The sequence below is a fragment of the Lipotes vexillifer genome, unplaced genomic scaffold (assembly GCF_000442215.2).
Source record: "Lipotes vexillifer unplaced genomic scaffold, Lipotes_vexillifer_v1.1 scaffold301, whole genome shotgun sequence".
Classification (NCBI taxonomy): domain Eukaryota; kingdom Metazoa; phylum Chordata; class Mammalia; order Artiodactyla; family Lipotidae; genus Lipotes; species Lipotes vexillifer.
Window position 1 is genome coordinate 909611 of NW_006792529.1, and position 12281 is coordinate 921891.

The 12281-nt window shown below is 37.8% G+C and overlaps 1 protein-coding gene and 1 non-coding gene across 2 annotated transcripts in view; one reads left to right on the plus strand and one right to left on the minus strand.

The window, feature by feature from the left end:
* The first annotated feature begins 588 nt into the window (after nt 1-588).
* Nucleotides 589-12281, plus strand: part of PTPN13 (protein tyrosine phosphatase non-receptor type 13) — a 230421-nt gene continuing 218728 nt past the window's right edge. The window contains exon 1 of the mRNA XM_007465716.1: nt 589-974. The gene's annotated coding sequence lies outside the window, so the exon portion shown is untranslated. The remainder of the gene's footprint in view (nt 975-12281) is intronic.
* TRNAE-UUC (transfer RNA glutamic acid (anticodon UUC)) lies at nt 9258-9329 on the minus strand. Its single transcript has one exon. It is a non-coding gene; the product is annotated as a tRNA-Glu (tRNA).

Here is a 12281-nt window from a genome sequence, read left to right on the forward strand (position 1 = left end):
GAGCGGGTAAGGACAAGAGCTGCCTTGGGCTCTGAACTGCGTGTGCGGAAAGCGCCCAACAAAGTGCACCGCGCTCGCTCTCTTCCTCCTCTCTCTGTTTTTGCCCCAGCCCTAAAATCAACGCTGTTGCCCTGGTGGAAGGAACTTTTTTTGGTTGGAGTGTTTTTGTGTGTTAGGTGGGGGTGGGGTTACTGGGGTGGGGAGGGATGAGATGATGTTTTATTGTGAATTAGGTAGTTTCACCTTCTCCGCGGAGGAAAGTCGGATTCTCGGGAATTAAACCCCAGAGGGGGTAAGAGATTGTGGGGTAATAGAGAGTGACATTGCTCCATCTTGCTACTACATCTCTGCTCTGTGCGTGCTAAGGGAAGGGCTCCCAGAGTCTGTTTCTAATTTCTGTAAATGATTGTGGACATGGTGTGGTTAGAGGCCGCCGAGAAGAATGTGTATATGTAAGGGCTCGGAGAAGAGGGGGTTGGGTGGTAGGGAAGAGGGGGCAGAGGGAGAGACACTGCCTGATGCAAGCTCTTTTATTGCTTTTCTCTGAGTGGAGCTAACCACCCCTCTACCTCTCGCCTTTACTCATTACAAGATACTGTAGTACCGAAAGCTGGAAAGCTAAAGTTTGGTAGAAGCAAGGAAGTTTTTACAAAGTTTAATTTCCCTCTGTTGTGAATACACTGGAGAAGGGGGAATGGGGAGAAATATTACCACTAAAATAGGTTAACAGCAATACAGTTTTCAGTGGCCTTACACATATATGATAGACACCTCCATACACTTCCAACTAATCTCTTGGACAGCCTTGTGTCATTTTCGTTTAATTGCATCTTTGAAATAACAAACGCGGTGACTTCATGGGGAGCTGCCTGGAGCTGAGTTTACCTCTCAGAAAATGGGGCAATCGGGTTTGTTTTCAAGGCGGGGACCTAAATGAAATGTAGGACACCTGATCTGTGGGTTGAAGAGTGCAGGTAACTAATTAGAAAGATTTTAAAATTTAGGTCTACAGAGTTTACTAAAGGATGGGGAAAAAATGGAAGTCGTTGTATTATGAAACAAGCGTTGGTATTTTCCCAAATTCTTGTTGACTGGGTTGGGAGGGTCAACGTGAAAACTTGCTTCCTGCTCATTGGCTGTTTGTGTTGGTGCTATGATACAAATTATTTCTTATGTTAATATCATTAGCATTATTTATTAAGTTCATATATGTATTGATTCAGTAAATTCGTACAGAGGCCAATTGACTGCTTTATTGTCCAATCTTAAGTTTATTATACTTTTTTCATAATTTTGTATTCTAACTAACTTTGATGAGGCCTTGTGGAAGTATGTGTCGGGGAAATGGTAGGATGGAAGGTGGAATTAAAAATACAAAAAATATCTAGGGTTAGTTAGTAAGAAAAGGAACTCATTTGAAGTGTGTTTCACTTTTACATGAACTTTTTAAAATTTTTATTTATTTAATTTTTATTGGAGTATAGTTGATACAAGAACTTTTTTAAAAGATCTATTATGTAGGTTTGAATTTACATTTGTCCCACCAAAACTTTTACTTGCATGTAAAGCCTGCTGTTTTTCGGAGGGTAATTACCAGCATCTGAAAATATTTATAAATAGCTTTTCATGTCACAATAAACACACATACACAAACCATTAAAACCAGTGTCAATTGCAAAGATGGATTTTGATACTATGGTGGGGTCAAAAGTTGTAAAACTTACATTATGTTTTTCTGGAGGCATGCCTCAAATGCAGGAAGTGAATGTGAGAATTGGCTAATTGTTTTTGGTAGATGATAGGTATCAATTTTGAAATGAATGGAATTTATGTATTTTTTTATTAAGAAAAACAGGTCAAATCCTTGCTTTATTCTGCTTTTAATAGGTCAGGGATTGGATGAGGGCATTGTAACTTCCCCTGTATCAATTGAGTATGTATTTTTCCAGCTCATCTTATTGCCCATTCCAAATGAGCTAGAGAAAGGGACTACTGAGAATAAGCTGCTGCAGCTTCTTCCTCTTTTTTTTTAACATCTTTATTGGAGTATAATTGCTTTACAGTGGTCTCTCTTTTTTTTTTTGACAAGAGTTTGACATTATTAAATAAACTACAAAACATTTTTTGTGGTATAATTAAATTGTAATTAATACCAACTGAAATCGAAAGGAAACACTGCCATACTCCAAGCCTGTGCATTTTAGGAGTTACTCCTGTCAACATTTTCTTATTTTGGAATATGCTTTGGGAGAAGTCTGTGCCATTAATTAGAATAGAGAATTGAAGGTTTTCTCCTCTCAGGCCTCTGATGTAACCAAGTGTGACTCATTTGAGTTAATGTCCCTTTACACTGCTGGAGCCTGAAAAAGGAGAAGGGATATTGGGTCTCAGAATAGAAGGATTAGTGCTGCTGGGAAGGGTGAGGGTCTGTTGCTCTGGATTTCCAATTTTTCCACTGACAACTTTTCTTAATTTGAGAATTAAGATGGGTTGAACAACCCAGGAACTGGATTTTAAAAGCTTTTAATGAGTAATTAATATAGAACATCAATGATCTAAGTTAAAGTTACATAGTCATTGTAAGCATGTCACATCAAAACTGTGGTCTGTAAACTGCTCCACGAGGAGTAATCCCAGTAATCCTGTGAGTCTAGGGGGCAAAATGAAAATATCTTTTTTTTTTTTTTCGGTACGCGGGCCTCTCACTGTTGTGGCCTCTCCCGTTGCGGAGCACAGGCTCCGGATGCGCAGGCGCCTGAAAAAGGAGAAGGGATATTGGGTCTCAGAATAGAAGGATTAGTGCTGCTGGGAAGGGTGAGGGTCTGTTGCTCTGGATTTCCAATTTTTCCACTGACAACTTTTCTTAATTTGAGAATTAAGATGGGTTGAACAACCCAGGAACTGGATTTTAAAAGCTTTTAATGAGTAATTAATATAGAACATCAATGATCTAAGTTAAAGTTACATAGTCATTGTAAGCATGTCACATCAAAACTGTGGTCTGTAAACTGCTCCACGAGGAGTAATCCCAGTAATCCTGTGAGTCTAGGGGGCAAAATGAAAATATCTTTTTTTTTTTTTTCGGTACGCGGGCCTCTCACTGTTGTGGCCTCTCCCGTTGCGGAGCACAGGCTCCGGATGCGCAGGCCCAGCAGCATGGCTCACGGGCCCAGCCGCTCCGCGGCATGTGGGATCTTCCCGGACTGGGGCACGAACCCGTGTTCCCTGCATTGGCAGGCAGGCTCTCAACCACTGCGCCACCAGGGAAGCCCTGAAAATATCTTTAAGACCCCTATCTTATTCTTGTTTAGTGTCAGTCACTGTGAATAAGCATCCTGTTCTGTCCTGTATGAAGAATGTATGACTGTAGCTAATAGCTTGTGAGGCAGTAGGAGACCAATTACTTAACTTCTTAGGATAGAAAGGCAGCAACTTCTAAATGGTCTAGTGTTGAGGCTACTGTAGATTTGAACCACAGATGAACATGTTTTTCCCCGGGTTTGCTATCAGGTGCTTAGGAAATACAGGAACTGGTTTAAGCACCTGTTTAAGCGTGTTTGCCTTATCCTGTGCTCCACTACTGAATCCTGCTTTTTCTTTATTTTTCTTTGATTCCAGTATGAAAATTTATTGAAACAAACTTCCTCAGAGAGAATTCTGCTGTAGTATATAGAATGTGGACTTTACTGTCAGAGAAACATGTGTCCAAATCCTAGAGAACATCTTTAAATTTACTTTCCACATCTTTAAATAATTTAATAATATCTACTTCCCAAGGTATGTTGGGGATGAAATTAATATATGCAAAAGTGGCAAGTGCAAATTGACATTCAGTATTTAGTTTATTTCCTTTCTCATCTCATTTACATAATTGAATAACATTCAATAATAGCAAAAACTTATGATTGTACACCCAAATCATTCCTGAATGTTTAGAACATGTAACACACCATAGCCCTCAGGGGTTTTGACTTGAATCCTTGTTGTTGGAAGGCCCTCTTTGCCTACCAGCAAAGAAATGTCTTTGGTTGCACACTGCATCTATACTTAACAGTTTCTTATTTTCTTTCTAGTTTAGTGATACTCTGGCTGCATGTTAGAGTCACCTGGGTAGGTTTTAAAAATCTTTATGCCCAGGACTCAATTCAGACCAATTAAACCAGAATCTTTGGGGGTAAGACCCACACATCCTTATTTTTGGAAGCGCCCTAAGAAATTACAACATGGAGCCAACTTACAAACCAGTATTCTAGTCCTCTCTAGAAGGTGAGTATAGAAAATTTGATTCCCACAAATGCAGCAACATTTTTATGTTGTGTTTTGGTATTTTCCTCTACATAAATCACAAGAATTAAAAAAAATATATGTTTCAGAAGCAACTATGTATATGCCCATCTACAGGATTTTTACTATTTGAATCGGAATTTAAGGTATAAATATTTCCCTCCAGTTCCTTAGAGCTGCACATGTGGTTAAATTTATATTAATTTAATTAGCTATCACTTAAAATTCAGTTCCTTATTCCCACTAGCCAAATTAAAAAAAAATTTTTTATTGAAGTATAGTTGATTTACAATGTTGTGTTTAATTTCTGCTCTATAGCAAAGTGACTAAGTTATACATATATTCTTTTTCATATTCTTTTCCGTTATGGTTTATCACAGGATATTGAATATAGTTCCCTGTGCTAAACAGTATGACCTTGTTGTTTATCCATCCTATATATAATAGTTTGCATCTGCTAATCCCAAATTCCCAGTCCTTCCCTCCCCCCACTAGCCAAATTTTAAGTGCTCAGTAGCCACTTGTGGCTAGTAGCCCCTGTTTTGAACAGCTCAGATATGGAATATTTCTATCATCACAGAAACTTCTGTATTACCTAAAGGTTTGGAAATTTGTATTACAATTTCCCATCATCTGAAATGAGGTAAATATGATATATATAGTCATTTCCTTTAGATTTATAATTTAAAATATATTATTTTTGATAGTTTTTTTTTTAAGTGAGGAGAAATATCACATTTTTAACACTTTCCTCAATTCCTTGTACCTAGTTGTGAGGTTTTCCTTTTCAAAGTTAACTGAGAGGAGAAACTTGAGTGTCCTTATGTTTATCATTTATATCAGTATGCTCTGAATCCAACCAACTGCTTAATTGCTCTTGTGTACTACAACAGTTTCAGGAAATAGAGAAAGTCATCATTTCAACTTAAGTGTTGGAATTTGATTCAAGGTTTTTCTATCTGGGGAAGCTTTTTTTTTTTTCTTTTACAAATGGAGACTCTTAGTTGCCATATGGTACAATTGAATTTTCCAACAGAAAACCATCTTATTGGTTTTAACTTGAACAGAGAGTTGCATGAGGGACTTTATTTCTTTTCTTTTTTAAAAAAATATATTTATTTTATTTATTTATTTTTGGCTGCGTTCGGTCTTTGTTGCTGCGTGTGGGCTTTCTCTAGTTGCGGCGAGCGGGGGCTACTCTTCGTTGCGGTGCGCTGGCTTCTCATCGAGAAGCATGGAGCATGGGCTTGTTGCGGAGCATGGGCTCCAGGCGCGAGGGCTTCAGTAGTTGTGGGACACGGGCTCAGTAGTTGTGGCTATCGGGCTCTAGAGCTCAGGCTCAGTAGTTGTGGTGCACAGACTTAGTTGCTTCGCGGCATGTGGGATCTTCCCGGACCTGGGCTCCAACCCGTGTCCCCTGCGTTGGCAGGCAGATTCTTAACCACTGCGCCACCAAGGAAGTCCTGAGACTATTTCTTCCCACAAGAAAGCATTCCCTTCAACAAAAATGAGGTTCCTAAGCAGTTTGAGATGGTTGAAAGCTAACACTATGTCGTGAATTTTAATGGTGTTTGTCACTTGTTAACTACTGATGCACAGCTTCGAAGAAACTGTACATGTAGCTCATCTCAGCTGCACCACCCCCCTTAGCACCTTAAAAAAAAAAAAATCAAAGTTTTCTTTATTGGTTTATTGTGTTGTGAGTAGAAACTAAAGTGGGTAGAAATGGAAACATTTTTAATTAAAAGCGTTGCTTCTTTTTTTCCTTATTGGTAGATTGTTCATTTCTTTTAACATAAACACATGCTTTTTTAATTACTCAGTTCAGAAAAATTTGCATCCAAGATGTTGAGAGTTATTTTGTTGAAAGGATATCTGATGGAATGTTTTGTATTCTATATCATTTTCATATTTTAATGCTTTTCCTCTTATTTCTCATGTAGTTGTGGAACAAAAATGAAACATTCTTGTTGAATAACTTAAATTAAGGTTAGAATGATTATATAATCTGAGAATGTGTTAAAAATATTCTAAGTTGGTGTATTTTTTTTTTTTAGGAAGAAAGATAGAGCCTGAGAATTTTTTAAAAGAAGAGAACCCTTTTAAGAAACTTAGTTACTCTTAGCACTGCTTAAGTATTACTTAAGCACTTTCTCTAGAAAAGGGTAATTTTTAAAATACACATTTAAACTATTAAGGGATTATTTATTTTAGGTCTTAGTGTAGTCAGATATCTCTTCTGGAAAATATAATGTTGAAGTGAAAAGAAATAATCAGTGTTTTGACACAGGAGTTTCCCTTATTTGTAATGTTTTGAATGACAAATTCATTCTCTCAATGTCTTTCATATTCTTGACTTTGCTGAGATGTAATTTCATAGGATTATTTGAACATAATATTGATTAAATTCATTCTTCACACAGTCTATTTTGATTTGACTCTGATGCTAGTTTCTAGAAGTGAAGGAATGAGTTTCACATGATGATTCATATGCAACATATACCAGTTTTCTAAGTACTGTGTGAAAATTTATAAAAGCTAAAATGTATCCTTATGGTTGTACTTTATGAAAGCTGAAATAGGTGTTTCATTTTTTTAAAAAAATGATCAACTATACTTCAATTTAAAAAAAACTCTTAGGGACTTCCCTGGTGGTACAGTGTTTAAACTGCGAGCTCCCAGTGCAGGGGCCCTGGGTTCGATCCCTGGTCAGAAAACTAGATCCCACATGCATGCCTCAACTAAGAGTTTGCATGCCACAAATAAGACCCGGTGCAACCAAATTAAATAAATAAATAAAATATTAAATTAAAAAAAAACAACTCTTAGATTAGAAAAGCAAAATAACTTATAATTTTTTAAAATATACAATAAATATAATTTAGTTTAGGAATATTCAATTATCAGATCGAAACTAGCTAAAACTATATTGTGGATATGTACCAGTCAGTTGAATTCAATCAGAATTTTGAAATTCTGGCACTGCTTTGAGGTATACAGAAATAAATAACAGATAGTATATGTGTTATTACACAGTACCTGGCAGTATTGCTGTTTTATTTGTAATTCAAGCCAACATATCCTTCAGTGTTCATAGTTATATAATTCTTACACTTACAAAGAAAAAATCTAGACTATATTATTTTCCATTATTAAAATTTGATGGGAATTTCCTTCAATTTTTAAATAAAACTATTTTAATGTGATCACATAATATATCATACTCATTATATAGCTGAAGACCAAACAGAGCTACATTTTTTTTTTTTTTTTTTTTTTTTCTGTGGCCTCTCCCGTTGCGGAGCAAAGGCTCTGGACGCGCAGGCTCAGCAGCCATGGCTCACGGACCCAGGCGCTCCGCGGCATGTGGGATCCTCCCGGACCGGGGCACGAACCCGTGTCCCCTGCATCGGCAGGCGGACTCTCAACCACTGCGCCACCAGGGAAGCCCCAGAGCTACATTTAAAAAATAAGATTTCATCTTAATCTTTCTCAGTGTTTATGTGTGTACATCAAGACTTCATCTAACTTCAAGGGTGTTTTAAGATTGTACTGAGATACTGAGATTTAATTTAAAAATAGATGATATTGTTCTTCCACCTAAAGGGATATTAAAGAATCACTGTTGGTAAACCAAGCCAGTTGAGTGTTTTTCTAGTAGCCGTAATGATGAATCTGGACTGATCTAACCATATTCTGATGGCCAGCCCCCCTTTTTAAAAAGATATATTTATTTTATTTTATTTATTTATTTATTTTGGGCTGCGTTGGGTCTTCCTTGCTGCGTGCGTGCTTTCTCTAGTTGCGGCGAGCGGGGGGCTACTCTTCGTTGCGGTGCGTGGGCTTCTCATTGCGTTGGCTTCTCAACGCATTGGCTTCTCTTGTTGCGGAGCATGGGCTCTAGGCACACGGGCGTCCGTAGTTGTGGCTCGCGGACTCTCGAGTGCAGGCTCAGTAGTTGTGGCGTACAGGCTTTGTTGCTCCACGGCGTGTGGGAACTTCGCGGACCAGGGCTTGAACCCTTGTCCCCTGCATTGGCAGACGGATTCTTAACAACTGCTGCCACCAGGGCAGCCCTGGCCAGCCCCCTTTTTAATTGTTCTGTATTCAGTAAACGTACATTGAATTCCTGTTTTCTGCCGGGCGCTGTACTAGGCACTGGTGATACACAGAGAGAGCACATTTCCAAGATAGCAGATAAATGGATTAGTCTGTGGCCACATGTATTTAATCATCTGAGTTCAAGCCAAGTAAGCCAATCTATTGACAGGATATATTGGCACAGAACAGCTGTAAAGGTAAAAATTAAATCATATGTAAAAACTTTACAAACGTAGGTACTGATCTGAATATATATGAATTGTTTTTAGATGCAGCTGTGCATTGTGTTGACCATTCCTCTTTGATTTAGAGACAACAGTATAGCATGGGGTTTAGACCCTAGACTTTGGAGCCAGGCTGCCTGAGTTTTAATTTCTGACTGATATATAAGCTCTGTGACCTTGTGGAAATTTTCCCTGTGGAAAACCCTCATGGATTTTTCATCTACAAAATAAGGATAATTACCAGGCCTCTTTTATGGGTTTGTTGTAAGGACTAAATGATTAATTCATTAAAACATGTAAGCAATTGGAGCAGTGCCTAATGCATACTAAGTATTTAATAAATATTAGCTATTATTATTTTTGGTATACTTTTATTTATAACAGTTTTTATTTATTTATTTATTTAATACCCTGGGTAAAGGTAATATATGAACTTAAATATCTTTTTCTGTTTCAAAGTTTATGGCCCTACTTTGTTTCTTGGGCTGCATGTTTCTGTTTCTTCCACTCATTACTTGGTCTTGTTGATATATGTAACCTGTGCCTAATTTTCACACACTTCGTGGAACTTGTGAAAATAAATGTCATCCTCTTCAGACCACCCTTTTATTTTGTTTTGGCCATGCTGCGTGGCTTGTGGGATCTTAGTTCCCTGACCAGGGATTGAACGTGGGCCATGGCAGTGAAAGTGCCAAGTCCTAACCACTGGACCCCCAGGGAATTCCCAAAACTACTCATTTTTAGAACCCTACACATCTCCTGTTTTGGAGTTACTTTTTAGAGCATATGGCATGTTGTTTTTGAAGATCCTTTGTAGTAGCACATCTCTTCTTTGAGAATAGGTTTGATTCAATAAAATAATATATTCATGATCTAGAAAGGTGAATGATTTAGGAGGATTTAATAATTTCAATTAAAATGAAAAATGATTATAAAGTAAAAGGAGTGATTTTTAAAATAGGACTGTAAACATGGTTAGAAAGACAGTCCCAGAAATATCTCTGATAATATTGTGTTTGAGGACAAAGGTATCTATCCTCCCAAAGTGTCTATTTTGAAAGTTAACACTATCAGGTACATAAATTCTAGTATGTTTAAATGTACATTGTTCACAGTCACACAGATATATTACTTAATATTTGTGAATCTTATGTTGCTATGCCCCTAGGAGTGTTGTGTAACATAACCTAAAATTGTTTTTTTTCTTTTAAAGGGTATGTGTTTTTGTTTTTGTTTTTTAATTTAATTAATTAATTTTTGGCTGCATTGGGTCTTTGTTTCTGCGTGCGGGCTTTTAGTTGAAGTGAGCAGGGGCTACTCTTCATTGCGGTGCGCAGGCTTCTCATTGCTGTGGCTTCTCTTGTTGCAGAACACAGGCTCTAGGAGCATGGGCTCAGTAGTTGTGGCTCGCGGGCTCTAGAGCGCAGGCTTAGTAGTTGCGGCACATGGGCATTGTTGCTTTGCGGCATGTGGGATCTTCCCGGACCAGGGCTTGAACCCGTGTCTCCTGCATTGGCAGGAGGATTCTCAACCTCTGCGCCACCAGGGAAGCCTATAACCTAAAATTCTTTAGTAAGTTTTTGTAGACGTTTATCCTGACTGATTTTGCGCACCCTTTTAGAACCTTTAATATACTAATATACCTTATGAATCTCCAAGATGATTATGTGTACAGTCGTCCCTCCATATTCTCCATGGGATTGATTCCAGGACCCCCATGGATATAAAAGCTGTGGATACTCAAGTCCCTTTTATAAAATGGCATAGTATTTGCATATTACCTACACAAATCCTCCCATATACTTTAAATCATCTTCACATTATTTATACTATCTAATACAGTGTAGATACTGTGTAAATCATTGTAAATACAATGCAAATAGTTGCCAGCATGCAGCAAATTTAAGTTTTGCTTTTTGGAACTTTCTGTAATTTTTTTTTTCCCAAATATTTTCCATCCAAGGTTGGTTGAATCTGTGGTTGTGGAACCTGTGGTTACAGATGGCCAACTGTTTATCATTTTAATTTATTTGACAATTTAACTACAGAATCCACAGTACAACTCTTAGCATCTTTCTTTTTTTGTTCTTTTTTTTTCTGTGGTACGCGGGCCTCTCACTGCTGTGGCCTCTCCTGTTGCAGAGCACAGGCTCCGGATGCACAGCCTCAACGGCCATGGCTCACGGGCCCAGCCGCTCCGCGGCATGCGGGATCCTCCCAGACCGGGGCACGAACCCGTGTCCCCTGCATCGGCAGGCGAACTCTCAACCACTGCGCCACCAGGGAAGCCCTTAGCATCTTTCTTAATAGGAGAACTGATTTGGGAAATATTCTTTGTGTTTGCCCTATCCAAGACCACTGCAATGAATTATTTGTTTTGCTTCTTCCAATGAGAAGTTGCTTTGGGTTGCTAGTACAAGAGACCCTGGCATAACAATGACCTAAGAAGATAGGGATTTCCTTTTCTCTAATATAAAGTCCAGGCATACGACTCCAGAGCTGCTCTGGCTGTTTTAAGACATGGCAATGAACCCAGACATCTTTTTTTTCTTCTCTACCTCCTTACTGCATGGCTTTCATCCTCAAGATGCCCTCTTGGTTACAAAATGGCTGCTAGCATTCTATAAAAATGTTGTCCTTCTAGTCAGAATATATGGAAGAAATGGGGGAAATGGCAAAAAAGGGTATGGCTTCCAGCTGAGTCAGATCCTTTTAAAGAATTTTCTTGAAAGTCTTACCCAATGACTGTTTATATTGGCCATCTGTACATAAAGGGACGCTGGGAATTATAGTTTTTTGCTGGGCACTTGGCTGTCCCAAAACAAACTGAAGAGAGTAGATATTGGGGATCCAATTATTATTTTCTCCAGACTGCCTAACATCTGATCGCTGTTTGTTTCCAGTTTAATGGGATTTGGTTGTAGTACCTCTGAATAAACTATAGATCTTATGCTAGGTTTTTGGGGGGATAGGAGGCTTGGTTTTACTGACTTATCACTTGATAGCTAACACATACATTATGCTAATTAAAGTGCCTTGACCTAGAAGATAATTAAGAAACTAGATTTACTTTCTGTGGAGGCTGGTTCACAGCCATTAAGATTGTTTAGTACTTTATACTTTGCATTGTTTCATAGTTAATTCCTTGTAGTAAGTATGTATCATTCATATAATTTTAAAAAATCAGTATTTAACCTACCATTGAAATATTAAATTATTATTAACCTTTAACAAGACAAAATTAATATGTTTATGTCTGTTCTTAAATGTTTAGCTTTTGTGAAAACTAAATCTAGGCGGTGTTATAATTAACATTCAAACATAAATTTGGAAGTATAGTATAGTAGAAAGAGCACAGATTTTGAATTTAGGTAGTCCTCGGTTTGCGTTTTAGCTCTTTTAGTAATTAGAGTCATTTTGGATAAGTAATTTAATCTCTCTGTGTCTGATCTGTAAAATGGAAATAATAATGTCTACCTCAGAAAGTTGCATGAGCTTTATTCCTGAGTCATTACATATATAAAATGATTGGGCACAGCCCACGGATTCAGTTTACAAGAATTCTTTACCTTTCACTTCCCTTTTCATCTATATATACTGGGCAAAACAGCAACCTAAGAAATATGATTAATTATACTGAGAAAAAAGCTTGGCTTATCTCTTCATCCTCCC